Source organism: Erithacus rubecula (genome assembly GCF_903797595.1).
Source record: "Erithacus rubecula genome assembly, chromosome: 21".
NCBI classification, from domain to species: Eukaryota; Metazoa; Chordata; class Aves; order Passeriformes; family Muscicapidae; genus Erithacus; species Erithacus rubecula.
The window spans coordinates 8,284,704-8,299,406 of record NC_136673.1 but is presented as its reverse complement, the minus strand read 5'-3'; positions in this window follow the sequence as shown (position 1 = coordinate 8,299,406).

The following is a 14,703-nucleotide window of genomic DNA, read 5'->3' as shown; positions in this document are numbered from 1 at the left end:
GAGATGTTTGAGCTCAGAGCAAAAGCACTTGATAATGATAAATCTCCGTGCCAAAATCCAGCTAGTTTTACTCCACAGCTCAAATACTGCTTTAAGAAAAATCTTCTTGATTTTTACCATTTTACAGACAGAAAATATCAGGTAGGGGGTGGAGAAGTGAAAATGGGAGCAGAGACTCCCCAAAAGCTTTGCTGGGTGAATTTGGCAAGTGGGGTCCTTGGAGCTGCAATGGGGCTCTTCCCTGAATTCCAACAGGATCAGTGGCCAGAGAAAAGCTCCACTGGTATGGCAGGGGCTTGTCCCTGATGTCCCAGCTGAGCCTGAGCTGGGCAAGGCAAGGAATGAGGGGGGGATGTGGTGAAGGTGGTGAGGAGGTGGTGGTGTAGGTTGTGAGAGAACATGAAGCAGCTTTGACACGAGCAGAGGAAACTTCTCATTTGGAATTTCAAAGTTGACTCGACATTTCTGCCGTAGCAGATAAACATCTCAGTCTCTTTGATGGCTGGGAATTGGCTTTTTCTGTTTATAAATAGAAAAAAAAAAAAAAACACAACATGTTAACCTGTGTTATTTCCTCTGGGGCTTTTTGGGGGTGGAGATCTGTGGGTGGTAAACAGCCCACAGAGAAGTTGTTGTTGTTAATAATCAATATGAAACAGGGGAGGGCAGGGGCTGAGGCTGAGATGAGCCAGGTTTGGGCTCACCACAAACCAAATATAGGTGAGAGAAGGACAGCAAAACCACAGTGCTGCTCTGGGCTGTGATTATTGCTGCTTTGTGATGTTATTTATCTCCCTACCAGCACTTTACTTGCCTAAAGACACCTTAGGCAGGCACACGGCGACCTGGAAGCCTAAAAACTAGAAATGAGACATAAAGGCATTGGCAAGCAGCTGGACAGGGTGAGCAGAGCACCTGAGGAAGTGTTTTAGCCTTGGCAGAGCCTTGCTGGCCAGCAATGGAAAGCTGAGGTGTGGGGTGTGCACAAACACACCCTGAGCTGGTCAGGGGAATAGCTGGGAAGAGCAGAGCACTTTGCTCAGGGTTTGGAGGATCTGTGTCCCAGTCTGGAGTGCAGCCTGGTAGGGGAATAGCTGGGAAGGGCAGAGCACTTTGCTCAGGGTTTGGAGGATCTGTGTCCCAGTCTGGAGTGCAGCCTGGTCAGGGGAATAGCTGGGGAGGGGCAGAGCACTTTGCTCAGGGTTTGGAGGATCTGTGTCCCAGTCTGGAGTGCAGCCTGGTCAGGGGAATAGCTGGGGAGGAGCAGAGCACCTTTGCTCAGGGTTTGGAGGATCTGTGTCCCAGTCTGGATGTGCAGCCTGGTCAGGGAATAGCTGGGAAGGGCAGAGCACTTTGCTCAGGGTTTGGAGGATCTGGTCCCACTCTGCAGGCAGGGACTGCCCTTGTTCTCCTGGAGCGTCCATGGGGTGGGAGCAGAGCCTTCATGCTGCAGGGGATGGATTTGCCCCTGGGGAGAGGGAAAGAGAAACCTTTGGAGCTGGGGCTCTGAGGCACCCAAGGGGAGCTGTGGCCATGGGGGACAGTCCCAGCCAGCACCAGCTGTAAATCTGTGCATCAGCAAAGCCAAGATGAACCTTTGGGTGCTGTCAGATTGGCTGTGGCTGCCCCTGGATCCCTGGATCCCTCCCCAAGGCCAGGCTGGACACTGGGGACAGTGGGAGGGGTCCCTGCCATGGCAAGGTGGGGCAGGATGGGCTGTGAGGTCCTTCCAACCCAAACCAGGCTGGGATTCCATGAAATACTGCAGTAGATTCCCCTCCTCTCAGAAATACCATTTCACTAAAAACAAAACCGGATTTTGGAAAGATGATAATTGTGATAAAACTATTCACAAATTATAAGAAAACAAAACCTTTTATTTTAATAAGCTTGAAAGACACAAGTTCAGGGTTTGGGAATAGAATGATCTCATTTCTCTATAAAAATGACATTTTGTTTTGGAACTCTCCACTTGTTATTAATTTATTTATTCAGTGTATTTATTCAGCTTGAAACTATGGGGAAAATTAAGCCTTTTGATCTATGCTTGCTACATTTTAGTGGTGGAGAAAGGGACTTTTTCTTTGTGATACATTTCTAGGATTTTTTTTTTTTTGTAAATAGAATTTATTCTTAAGCTGTCTCATTACAAACCAAACACAACAGCTAATTAATTCCTGATGAAATATTTTCATCACTGGTGGTTTTTCAGTGATAGCAAACTCTGTCAGCACTTCTATTCAGCAATTCAGGCAGCCTTCCCTAACTGCCAATCTAATGGATTTTGTAACATTTTGGAAAAGGATCATTTTTTTCATTTCCTGAAGAAACAAAGAATTCCTCAGTGCAGCAAGGACTGGATGATGATGCAGAAGAGTGGAAAAGGACTTGCAGGCAGGAAAAATAGGTGATTATAGAAAGGTGGAGAAGGAAGGAGCTGAAGGGATAAGTGAGGATTAGGTGGCTTAAAGGTTGAATTTGTGAGTCCAAGGGAATGGCAAGGATGTTGTCATGAAGGTTTCATGGGACCTGGGGATGGGAAAAGGTGCCCACCCTTGCAGGGGATGTCACAGGGGATGGAGCCAGGCAGAGATCAGCAGCTCCAGCAGAGCAGCCAACACTGGAGGCTACACTGAATTTCTTCAGGAAATTCTTTTGGCTAACATTTTTCTGATTAAAGCCAGCAGCTGGATCTAGATCTGTATCTGGATCTCACACAAAGAGGAATTTTGGTGGCAGCCTTTGAGGCTTCTATATCTTTGTTCTTATAATGCCAAACCCTAAATATTTAGCTGAGTGTTCAGCACAGAGGGAAGGAAAGCAGCCAGTGGGAACCAAAAGCTCATTGAGGACTGTGAGTCAGAGCAAATCCCAGCCAGAGCAGGGGCTGGTGAGCAGTTCACTGGGTGCAGCCCTGCATGGCACTGAGTGCTGGATGGATGGAGAGGCAGAGGAGGAGCTCAGGTTAGCACAGGATCAGTCCTAGACGGCTGCACAGCCCACAGCCCCAGCTTTCAACACTCCTACGGTGGAATGGGCTGTGATAGGCATCTCTGTGAGCAAAGAGCTGCCTGCCATGAGCTGCTGGGGCTCTAAAACTGGGAGAAAAGCGTCCAGTGACTCATCAGTTCATTAGAAAAGGAACTTTCAGGTTGACCAAGCCTGTTCATGAATTTGAGTTGGGGTTTGTTGAATGATTGGGGTGAAACCACAAGTTTTGGAAGTGCTGAAACATCAGAATGAGACAAGATAAAGCAGTGGTTTAGATCCAGGATTGCTTGCTTGGTTTGGCTCTTGCCAAAACTTGAGAGAGATGATGGAGTTATTTTTTCTCATCCATTAGCAGGGTGATTAATTTACCAATGGATGCCATAATAACAGATGTAATCTCCTCTCTGAGTAATTCAAAGCACAGATTTGAGCAATCTTCCCCCATCTTCAAGAAATCATGACTGTGACAAGCATGCACAAATTAGAATACCATAATCTGAATGAAATCACAGGAAAATACCTGATAATAATTCCATGAAAACTGCAAGCTAAAATTCCCTCCCTGGGACTCCCAGAATGAGTATTTGTTAGAGGAGTCTGTGAATTCAGCCACTGATGACCTGGACTGAACAGAGATCAACAGTATTTGATCAGTATTGGCTGAGTAAAGATGAAACTCTGTCCTGGCTTAAAGTTCTACTTTTATTTTTATGCCAGGAGCAGCAGTAGACACAGAAAGGTGTGTTCCATACATACTTAAAGTAATAATAAGTACATAAATACATACATAATTACATTTATTAATAAATAGACCCATTCTGGAGCCAGCAGGGGAGATTGTCCAGAGGCACCTAATCAATGGAATCACAGAATGGTTTGGAAAGGACCTTAAAGGATCATCTGATTCCATCCCCACACCTCCCACTGGAGCAGGGTGCTCAGAGCTCCCTCCAGCCTGGCCCTGGACACTTGCAGGGTCAGCACTTTCTTCTTTGGTCCTGCAGTGAGCCAGAGCTGTCCAGTGCACCACCAGCAGTACCTGAGTGCAAGATGCTTTGGGAGAGAGGAAAACAACAGCTAAAATACAGCAGGCATTCACCTGAGTGAATTCCTGTTTGAGCCCACTCACACCCTGTGACAGGGATTAAATTGTGCAATGTAGAAAACAAACAGTCTTTTAATTTCTTTTAAATCCTGAAGGGTTTGTTTTCCTGGCATGCTCCTTAGGTTCCTTGGGTTATGGCCTGGGTTCATCTCTGGCTCACTGCCTCCACTCAGGCAAGATTTAATAGGGATCTTTGAAACCTCTTTATTTTGAAATCAAGAGAGAGAAATGGAACTTTCCCAAAGGGGATTTTGGTTAATGCATTTGGTTCATGCTGTTTATTGTATGAATCTGGTTCAGGAGGGCATGGCTCATGTCCTGCCCCTCTCCAGAGACTCTGCTGCCATCAGCTTTAGCTGAGAGAGTCCATCCCAGTGCTTGGGCACAGGGCAGCACTGCCTGAACTCTCAGACAATGGCAAAAAGGAGGAAAATCAAAAGCAAGGTGTGGTCTTGATACGAACCCTGCAGGGCAGCCACCCAGAGGGCGTGACCCTATAGGACAAGGACAGACAGTTTCACCTGGGAACAAAGCCACTAAAAGTGAGCAGGGGAAGGGGAAGGTGCTCTGCTGGTGTCTGGGATAAGCAGCTGCAGGACCCTGCTCCATGGGAGCCAGAGCTGCTGCATCCCTCATGCAGAGCCAGCAGGGATGCAGTCCCCCAGGCCAGCCCACCTGGGGGGCACTGAGCAGCTCTGCTCGGCCTGGAGAGGCTTGTCTGAGAGCAGAAAACTCTGAAATCATGAAGAAAAACCAAAATGAACAGTATTTGCTCGTTAAAAGAGCTGAGGCAGCTTTTCATGTTTGTTTTTTTCAGCGGATGCCAGGTCATTTTTAATTTTGATGTGTGTTTCTCTCCCATCCCTACAGATGCAGGCACAGTGAGAACACACCTCAGGCTGCCTGACAGATTTCTGGTGTGGTTTTGTAAGGTTTCCTGAGAATCAGGGGACATTTCTTGTTTTGCAGCTTTACAAAAAAGCCACAAGTGCCTGAGTGCTTGGTGCTCTAAAAACAGGGCAGTGCAGGGAGATTACCCAGGGGCACAGCTGCTGGCCCCTGCCACAAACCCTGAGCTTCCTGCTGGCCACTCAGCCTCTGGGATGTTCCAGCGAGGTTCTGGAGCTGCAAGGACAATGTGGTTTGTCTTTACCAGCACCTGTGGCAAATTAATCTCAGAGCCTCCCACAGGGCACCCTGTGTGCACACAATGATGCAGAAAGAACAGGAGGAGGGAGCTGGTTGTGTCAGATGTTCCCCTGGGGCTGGTGAGTTTAGTTTTGAAAGAAAAGAAAAAAAAAAAAAAAAGCTTTAAGGTACTTTCTGTTGTTTTTAATTTATTATTTTCCCTTTCACTGAGGACAATGGGTGGAAATTCTTACAGGAGGAGCCAGGCAGGCTCAGTGTGCTGGGCTCTGTTCAGCCCTTTGCTTCGAGGAGTGAGGGTGGGAAGGAGTGGGGATGGCACTGCAGGGAGGGAGGGGATGATGCTTTGGGCTCCGGACTGATTTTCTGTCTATTGAACTGGTTTGTATCTCTGGTTTAACAAGTAAACACCAGGATTTGGTGTGTTTGAGGGGTTCGATAGCAGATTTCTCTATGAGAAGAAAAATTTAATGGAAGAAGAGTAAAGATTAGAAAGATTTATTTACCTTCCTCACCATGCTCACATGGACACCTCTATCTGTGCTGTGCTGTTTTTGTGGCAATACAAGCAAAGCTGTAAGGAAAGATATTTCCATAAAAAAACCTCTTTCCTAGGTGGAGGAGAGCAAGGAGAATGCAAAATGCTGTAAAGGTGCAGAGCCAACAACACTGAGTGATTAACGAACTGATTAATGAACCAACTCTTCTGTCTTGCCCCCAACCACAGCAGCACACAATGGAATTTCACTTTCTCCCAGGGGGTCCCAAACATCCTCATCCTGAGGCCAGGCTGCTTGAGCTGGTGTTCTGCACCCACAAGGGCACTGGGCTCTCACCAGGGAAGGCACTGCTGGAGAATTTCTGGTGTTTCTCTGTCCTGACTGATGCTAAGCAGCTTTGAGACACTTCAGTGTCTCTTGTGAAACAACTCTTGAAAGGATGAGGATGTGAAAAATAATCTTGTGACTCTTGCAAGGAAAGAGTTATAGAATAGTAGAATAATAGAATCATAAATCCCAGAATGGTTTGGGTTGGAAGGACATTAAGACCATCCACCACCATGGCAGGGACCCCTCCACTGTCGGTGCTCCAGCCCCAGTGTCCAGCCTGGCCTTGGGCACTGCCAGGGATCCAGGGGCAGCCACAGCTGCTCTGGGCACCCTGTGCCAGCCCTGCCCACACCTCCCAGTGAGGAATTCCTTCCAATATCTAACTTATATTTCCACGTTTTCAGTGTTAGCCATTTTCCCTTGTCCCATCCTCCTGCAGGCACTGATGCAGGGTCTCTTGGTTTCCAGGTGCTCTGAGGTGTCCACACCCATCTTCTCCTCTAGGATGAGCATTCCCGCTCTCCACCTGTCCCCACAGTCCCCTCACCTGAGCCCTCCTCTGCTCCAAGCCCAGGAACTCAAAGAGTTTGGTGCCAACACTGCACCTGTGGCTCAAAGGATGTTTGCAGCAGTCCATAAAACAAGCTGTGGCAATTTGAGGGCAGGAATTTTCTTTCTGGTGAGGCCCATTGGGCAGCTCACCACAAACACAGCCTTTGGGACCATGGTGCCAGCTCACAGCCCTGCTGAGCTGCAAAGCTTTAGTTAGCAATAAATGGGCCAGTGGATGTTTTTCTACTCTAAGAGTGTTTGTTTGCTGTGCTTAATTTTTTCCAGGAAGAGATAACGAATCTCAGAACTGATGCACTCCCAACTCTTAAATGCTGGCACTGCTTATTAGCTGCTTGCTCAGTGGAGAATATTCTTCCTTATATAGGTCTTTCAGAAAGTAGGTCAGGGGATTAACGTGAGTACTGGCTGCTAAAAATCCTCTTTGACAGCCTGCCTTCCTTATTATTTTCTCACTGCCCTCTGCAGATGCCAACACCTGCAGCCCTCTGCTGCTTTCTCCTGGGGTCGGCAGGGATGGCCACAAAATGTTTCTCCACTCAGATCCCACAGACAAGCCTGGCCTGTTGGTTTTTTCTGGTGTGTTTGACCCTGACATCACTGGGCGTTTGAAGATGGAGGGGTGTTTTTCAAAGAAACATGGCAGTGCCACACCAGCCCTCTTGGGGTGATTATCAGTGGAAAACACCTGGGCAGAGATGAATTTGGCCACTGAAGGATGGAGCACTCAGCTCCTTTTTGGGGCTGCTGTTCTGAGAAAAGGGGAGCTGAGCCCAGTGCCAGGCAGGCAGTGAGGAGCTCACTGCTGAGCAGCTTCACCTTCTCATGGCAAGTGCTTCTATGAAGTTCTGCAGGGAAATAACAACAATCCTCAGCAAAGCCTTCTGTGAAATGTTTGCTGTTGGTGCTCAGGTTTGTGCTGACAGGACATTTCTTGGGCTGTTTTACAGGAGATACAGAACAGCTCTCTGTGACACCCTCACAGCCACACACATGGCCAGGGGAGCAGGACACTGAGGGTCACTGCATCCCACCCCTGCCATGGCAGGGACACCTCCCACCATCCCAGGCTGCTCCAGGGATCCAGGGGCACCACAGCTGCTCTGGGCACCCTGTGCCAGCCCTGCCCACCCTCCCAGGAAGGATTCTTCCTGATATCTGACTGAAATTTCCCCTCTGCCAGATTAAAGCCATCCCCTTTGTCTGACACTTCTGCTTTTGTAGCCTCTCACACATGTATATACTATCACAAAAATATAGACCCACATATCCACCTAGTCATGTCACCAATAAATGATCTAAGGAATTTCCATTAGTGAGGATCTAACTGGCATCTTTAGGAGCTCATTTGTTTGAAGTAGAAATGATTCATGAGATGAAACAAAACATTATTGTCATGTACTCACTTCATATACACTCTTAACCTCAATCTGTGTCTGTGTGCACATCCACAACTGTCTCAGGAGATGTCTGAGGGGCTCTCAGCCCTGTCTGCCCCTGTCTGTCTGTCTGTCTATCCCTGTGTCTGTCTATCTGTCCCTGGGTGTCCCTGGGTGTTCCTGTCTGTCCCTGTCTGTCCCTGTTTATCTGTGTCTGTCTGTCCCTCTGTCTGTCCCTGTGTGTCTGTCTGTCCCTGTGCTCTGTCTGTCTCTGTCTGTCGTCTTTCCCCTGTCTGTCTGTCCTTGTCTGTCCTAAGTTTTCCTGTCCGTCCCTGTGTGTCTGTCCCTGTCAGTCTGTCCCTGTCTGTCCCTGTCTCTCTGTCTGTCCCTGTGTCCCTGTCTGTCTGTCCCTGTGTGTCTGTCCCTGTCTGTCTGTCTGTCCCCATGTGCAGGGGGCTCAGAGCAGTCCCAGGCTCTGCCCCAGGCCCAGCAATGGCCCCAGAGCCAGGGGCAGGGCTGAGCCCAGGAACTGCCCCAGCACAGGAGGCACAGCTTGTGCCCTGGGCAGTGCCCAGAGGGGCTGTGGGGTCTCCTCCTGGGGATATTCCAGAGCCACAGTGCTGTGCCCTGTGCCCTGTGATGGCCCTGCTGGAGCAGGGGGTGGCACCAGGTGACCCTCTGTGGTCCCTTCCAACCTGACCCACCCTGTGGGTGCTGGGATTCTATGAACTGACGCGCATCAAGGTTCTCAGGGAGGGTTTTCAATCTCCTAAAGGATGTCTCTGTGCAGAAGTGCTGGGTGCAGAGCAGCCCCCAGCAGTGTGCAGTGCCTGCAGCCCCTGGGCAGTCTGAGCTCCTGGCAGGGAGCAGAGCCCTGGCAGAGCTCCTGGCCTTGAGCTGCTCATGCAGCCTTGAAATGAAAAACAAAGCAGCTCATGTTTCTTTGGCTGTGACAGATGCAAAGCTCAGAGATATTTCTGCTACAGAAACATTGAAGTCTCTGGGTGTTGTCCCTTTGCAGTTGGAATAAAAGCCCTTTGCCAGCCCCTGCATCCCTGCTGCAGTTTCCTGCCCAGATCCAAGGTGTACCCCCTGATGTGAGCCCCCTGCTTTCTGCTCTGTTCCAGCTCCAGACAGCCCAGCCCTGGCAGCTGCCTTTGCTTTTGGTGCCTTTGGGATGGAGCTGAGGGAAAATCCTCATTTTTACTGCAGATGAAAATTGCTCTGTTCCTGTCCCAGGGGTGCTGTGTGTCCCCAGTTTGGTGCACTGCAGCATTCCCTGGGTACCCACAGAGGTACCTGATCAGGTGCTGGTTATTCAGTGTTCAGCTCAGAGGAAGAAAATAGATTTCTCCAGCAGCCTGGGTGTCACTAAACCTCCCAAATCAACGCTCTGTTGAGGTGGGAAATTTGTTTGAGAAGTGCCAAACTGTAGCAAGGAAAGAAGCTCTGAGAGCACAGATTGATGAGAATTTTCTGTGGGAGATGCAGAACTCCCCAGATAGGAGCACTAAACACAATTACTGTTCCTTTATTTTAATTTTCAGCACCTGCTGGAGCCTGAGGCACAGACACAGGCTCTGATCTGGGCTGGTCCCTCCCAGGACACTGAGACACTCTTGGCTCTCCCTTTCTTTTCCTCTCACATCCTTTGAAGCACAGACATCGGTGACTCTACTGGAATCAGAGGACTCCTACTCATAATCACACCTTAACAAGACAACACTGTGCTTTATTCACTCCCTGGAACAGAGTGGGAGGGGGGATCCATCCCAATATTTGGGAGTGCTGGTGCTCCCTGAGTGCCTCAGCAGCCCCAGGCAGTGCTGTCAGCTCTGAGATCAGCACCTGCTGCCACCTGAAACCTTGGTGGTTTCCTCTTGCTTTCTAAGCTGCAGGAAGCACTGACATTTCTGCTGAGCTGGCAGTGCTGTGGGGCCTGAGTCCCAGCCTGGAAATCACTATATTTTTATAATTCTTGTGTATATTCATGTTTAGTTTTATATTGACATGTGGATGTTCGTGGGCAAACACAGACACTGATAGCTTTATGTGTCTATATACACCTCACCATCTTTTAGAGTTATACACTAAAGAATTGCAAGATTACAAATATATAAAAGATATAAAAGCTTAGGGTTTTAGGGCAAGATTAACCCCCAATATGCAAATGGACCAAACATAAAAGAGTGAAAACACATGACCCATTGTCCATTTTGGTGCAGCTCCTGGGAGGATTCCTCTGCCCTAAATGTACCTGAAGGCCCTCAATAAATAGAAGTGTTTTTATTTCCTTAATTTTGTCTGGCCTCTGTTTTTAGTTGAGCCCAAAAAGGCATCATTACATCCAAGAGCTGCTTTTCCCTCCAAGGCAAAGTGAGGGGTTTGGAGGAGCAAGGTTTGGGCTCAGAATTGCTGAGGGAAATTTTGATGGTTAAGAGGCTTTTCCCAATTCAGTGGGAAGAGTTGACAGTGGCTGGAGCTGTGAGTGCTTGGAAAACCTTGTGGAAAGCCAAGAGCAGAACCCACAAATGCAGGTATGGCCAGGGTTGGGATATATTCACACAAAGGGCTTCAGAGGAGACTCCTCAGGGCTGGTGTGAGACTGCCAAAACACAGAGCTGCCACTTGAATGTGCTTCTAATCATGAAAACATTGCAATTAATTTGTCTGCTGTGCCAGTGCTGCAGTGTGTAATTTCCAGGTAATTTCCAGGTAATTTTCAGGGAGTCTGGTTACCATAAAGCAGAGGATGTACATAGATTACACTGAAAAGTATAAATTATAATCTCAAGGGTCCAATCTAATTTTTACTTATTATTTTCTAGGGAAAAGTCAAAAGGTTCAGGATATAAAGCAACGCAGAATATGTTTTTTTTTTCTTTTGTTTCCAATTTGTCTCTATCATTTACACTTCTTTTGGTCATAACAGAGTTGAAACACACCAAATTGTTCTTTAAAACCTTTTTCTAAGGAAAACCTGGTAGTTTTTTTTATTTTTGGCAGAGTACCTTCTTTGCAAGCTGCATTCTATTTACATGAAAGCCTAGAATATTCTGTTAATAAAAAAAGTCCCAGCTCTTCCTAAAGCTGTGACTTTTGCAATTGGTGTGATGACAAAGTGGAAATTATCTCTCAGACTACATCTGAATGCTTGTGCTCTCTAGTGACACAGCCAGGCATTTTTTCTTTCACTTGGACAAAACCCAGCCTTTTGCACATTATTTCTCCTCTCACTTTCACAGAATCACAGAAATAGAAGGACAAGGCACGAAGTAAAGTAAAAGTAAAGAGGCAGAGGAAGGGCGGGGAGGAAATGAGCACTTTGAGTCCTGAAAGTGGTTTCAGTTTAAGCAGGGACCAGTTCTCAGGTTAGATGTTGCTTTTAACCCTCTCTGCTGCTCCAAAGCAGGGGATGCCTCTGGCATAGGGAGCCACGGAAGTGGGAGCTGAAGGGATTATCTGCACTGAAACCACTGGGTGGTGGTTTTCCCCCCCACCCCAACCTCTCTAACTGTGTTGGTCTCTTTCTCTCTTTCCTCTTTGCAGCACAGAATTTACAGTAAAAACACAGGAAGCTGAATGATTTCCTCTGAGGAAAGTACCTGCTGGAGAGGTGAAGGAGCAGAGTCATCAGCAGCCATCCCAGTGATGGTTGCAGGCTGCTGCTGCCTTGGAACCTTCAGCAGGTTTTTGCCAGGTCAGGCAGGCTGAGGATTGGCTTTTTATTTCCTGTGGGAAGTCCTGAATTTGGGAGTAACAGCAGCAGCTGGTGATTTGTGAATAACAGCAGGTATTTATTTATTTATTAGTGATGCTGCATCCTGTACACCAAAATCCTCTTAGCCCCTCTGTGGCTCCAGGGAAGGTGAGGATGGCCCTGGGGAGGGACAAAGAGGACTTTTAGGGAGGGACAGGCACATTTTTAGCTGGCATTCCAAACCTGTCCCTTCCCCACAGGCTGCCAAGAATGCGAGCTGGGAAAAGCAAACAGCAGCACTAAGGAATGAGAGCTGGGGCCCCTCCATTGCAAGACCCCTTGGAAAAGCTCAGCCCAGACTTTTGAAATTTCAGAGGTCTTGAAAGGGAACTTTTGCCCTAAAAAAAAACCCCAACCCCTTATCCTCAGTGTCAGCTGAAAGGGCACAAGTGAGTAACCCTGCAGATACCATCTCAGAGAGACCATGAGCTCCCCACACTTCAGCAGTGACTAAAGCTGAGGAGCAATTTTCAGCTGAGTGGGCCTAAATGTAGGAGTGGAAGGGATACAGAGATGGTCTAGCTGGGTACAGCACCAGCCTCTTTATTTTGCAATAACTTCCCCTGTCCAACAACTCCTACCCCCTCCAGGAAACCTTCCTTTAGCTCACAGGGCTGTTGAAATGCATGTGTGTGGTTACATTTTCCTGCTCCAGCCTCCACTCAGGATCTCATTTCCACTGCAAAATGCAACAGGCCTGATTCATTTTGCAGCAGGAACATGATTGATGCAAGCCCGGATGGAGACTCATTCTCAGCCCTGTGGAAATTCCTCACCAAGGCTGCAAGTCAAGTGAAAACCTCACTGTACAATCATCAGGTTGTATTTCTACTCCTCAAGCTTTTGGGATGGAGCCAGGAACAGCTTGTGAGCAGGCGAGGGTGACCCAGAAAGCCAGAGTGGTTCTTACATCATCTTTTATTCTGGTTTTTTTTTTTCTCTTTTGTTTTTTTCTTTTTGTTTTTTTCTTTTTTTTCTGAGAATTGTCTTTCCCTCTCACCTCCACCAACTCCTTCACCTCTAGATGGAAGGGCTGATTAAGATGTGTGCTTTTTTTTTTTTTTTCCAGGGCCCTCCAAGAATAAAGATCATCCATGCAGCTCTGGCTGAGCTTTGCTCTGGATCTCCTGCTGACAAACCACACCTGGTTTATCAGGACCAACATATGTTGTACACACACAGAGCTGCTGCAGCTCTGCAGGCTGAGATTTCTGTACCTGCTGGGGAAATCACCCAGGGAAAGGTGGAGCAACAAAGGCTGGAGCAGATGTTTTCAAAGAAAATGCTCAGGCAGTGCTGAGCAGGGGCTCCAAAGCTGCTGGGGGGCTCATATCTCCTTTTTTATTTCAATTTTACATTATTTTTTCCCACTTCCCATGAAATAAATGTTATCATTTTGTCAATTCCCCGTGTTTGTAACACTCTGTGAGGAATTCCACTCTGCCCTCTCCTGATGGAGTGCACAGAACCAGCCAAGCACCATCTCAGCAGCTGTTCCAGGGCCCTGGGTCCTCTTGTCCTCACCTCTGCAAGCCAGAAATAAGAAGTGGCAAAGTCCCTGTGAGACTGATGCCACCTCCTTGCCATTTTCTGGGATCAAGCTGCTGCTTGTTGATGGCACCTAAACATTTCTATTCTGCTTTCCTTTCTAATCAAGTTCTGGTAGAGGATGTTCAGTGGGTCAAGCACAAAGAGTGCTGAGAAGGAGAGAAAGGAGAAAAAAAACAGAAAAAAAGGACCTGCTCCTTCAGAGTTTAACAGCCCTCAGGATTAACATGGCACTGCAAGAAGGTTTTTCAAGGCTGCAGTTTGGGATTCAGGTAGTGAAGACTGACACAAATGAGTAGCAGAGGCAGCCACTGGATCACTGTGGACTCAATTTCTTGTTTTTCATGCTCTTTGACCCTCAGTTACACTCCACTGCTCTTAAAGCAAACCAAGCCAAACTTGTAATTTGATTGAAGAGACAACCTTGGGCAGGAAAGATGGGAAATTTATGTTTTCTGTCACAAATCACTGGGCTATTCATTGACTTCTGCAGGCTCAGGTGAGACTCCCTGGCTGTCTGTGACCTTTAGCCCAGCACTGGGTGAGATCAGTTCCCTTGGCTGGAATTGCATCAGGAGGAGGGAGGGAGCTGCACCCAGAGGTGGTGCAGCAGATGTGGGTGCTCCAGCTGAGCTGACACTGAGGTATTGCTGTGGCAGAGGGAAGAATTTAAGGTATCTGTCATCTCCCACATCACCCTGGAGTGCTCTAATCACTGTACACTCATGCCTGGAGTCAGAAACAGCCACATCACTTAGCAGTACAAGCCTCACGGAAAAAAAAAAAAAAAAAAAAAAAAAAAAAAAAAAAATTAAGGGAACTTAACTTGAAAGCTTACATCAGTTTCAGCCTCCCTCCCCCAGATTATGCATCCAGATGACTTCTGCCCTCCTGGCTTGAAGTTTTTGCCTCACCCAAACTTAAATAATAAATCCAAGGCTGAAGTCTTACTCAGACTGCAGTTAAGGTCAGGACAGTGGCACTGGAAAAGGAGTTTTCCATCCACTTGTCTCAAAAATACCTCATGTGTACAGTCCAAACCCCTCTCATGCCCCCAGGTATCCCCTTCAGTGCCTTTAGAACCTTAAATCTGGCTGGGGAAATATTTTTTAAGCCCTTCCTCTCCTGCCCCCTTGAGGCTCCCAAACTGCTTCATCAGTTAAGGATGAACACCAGCACTGAGGCTTGGCAGGTTCATGAACAGATTTCAGTTCTGAGCATGTTTTTAAACTCCTCTCACGAGTCACAAACAGGAAAGCCAGTGAGTTTCCCTTCCAGGAGCCCGTGGTGGAGCTGCTGCTCCCAAATCCAGCTTGTGTCAGCTCTGAAGGGTGTTTTGGCAGGTCTGAGTCCAGGATTTGCCAGCTTCCCTCT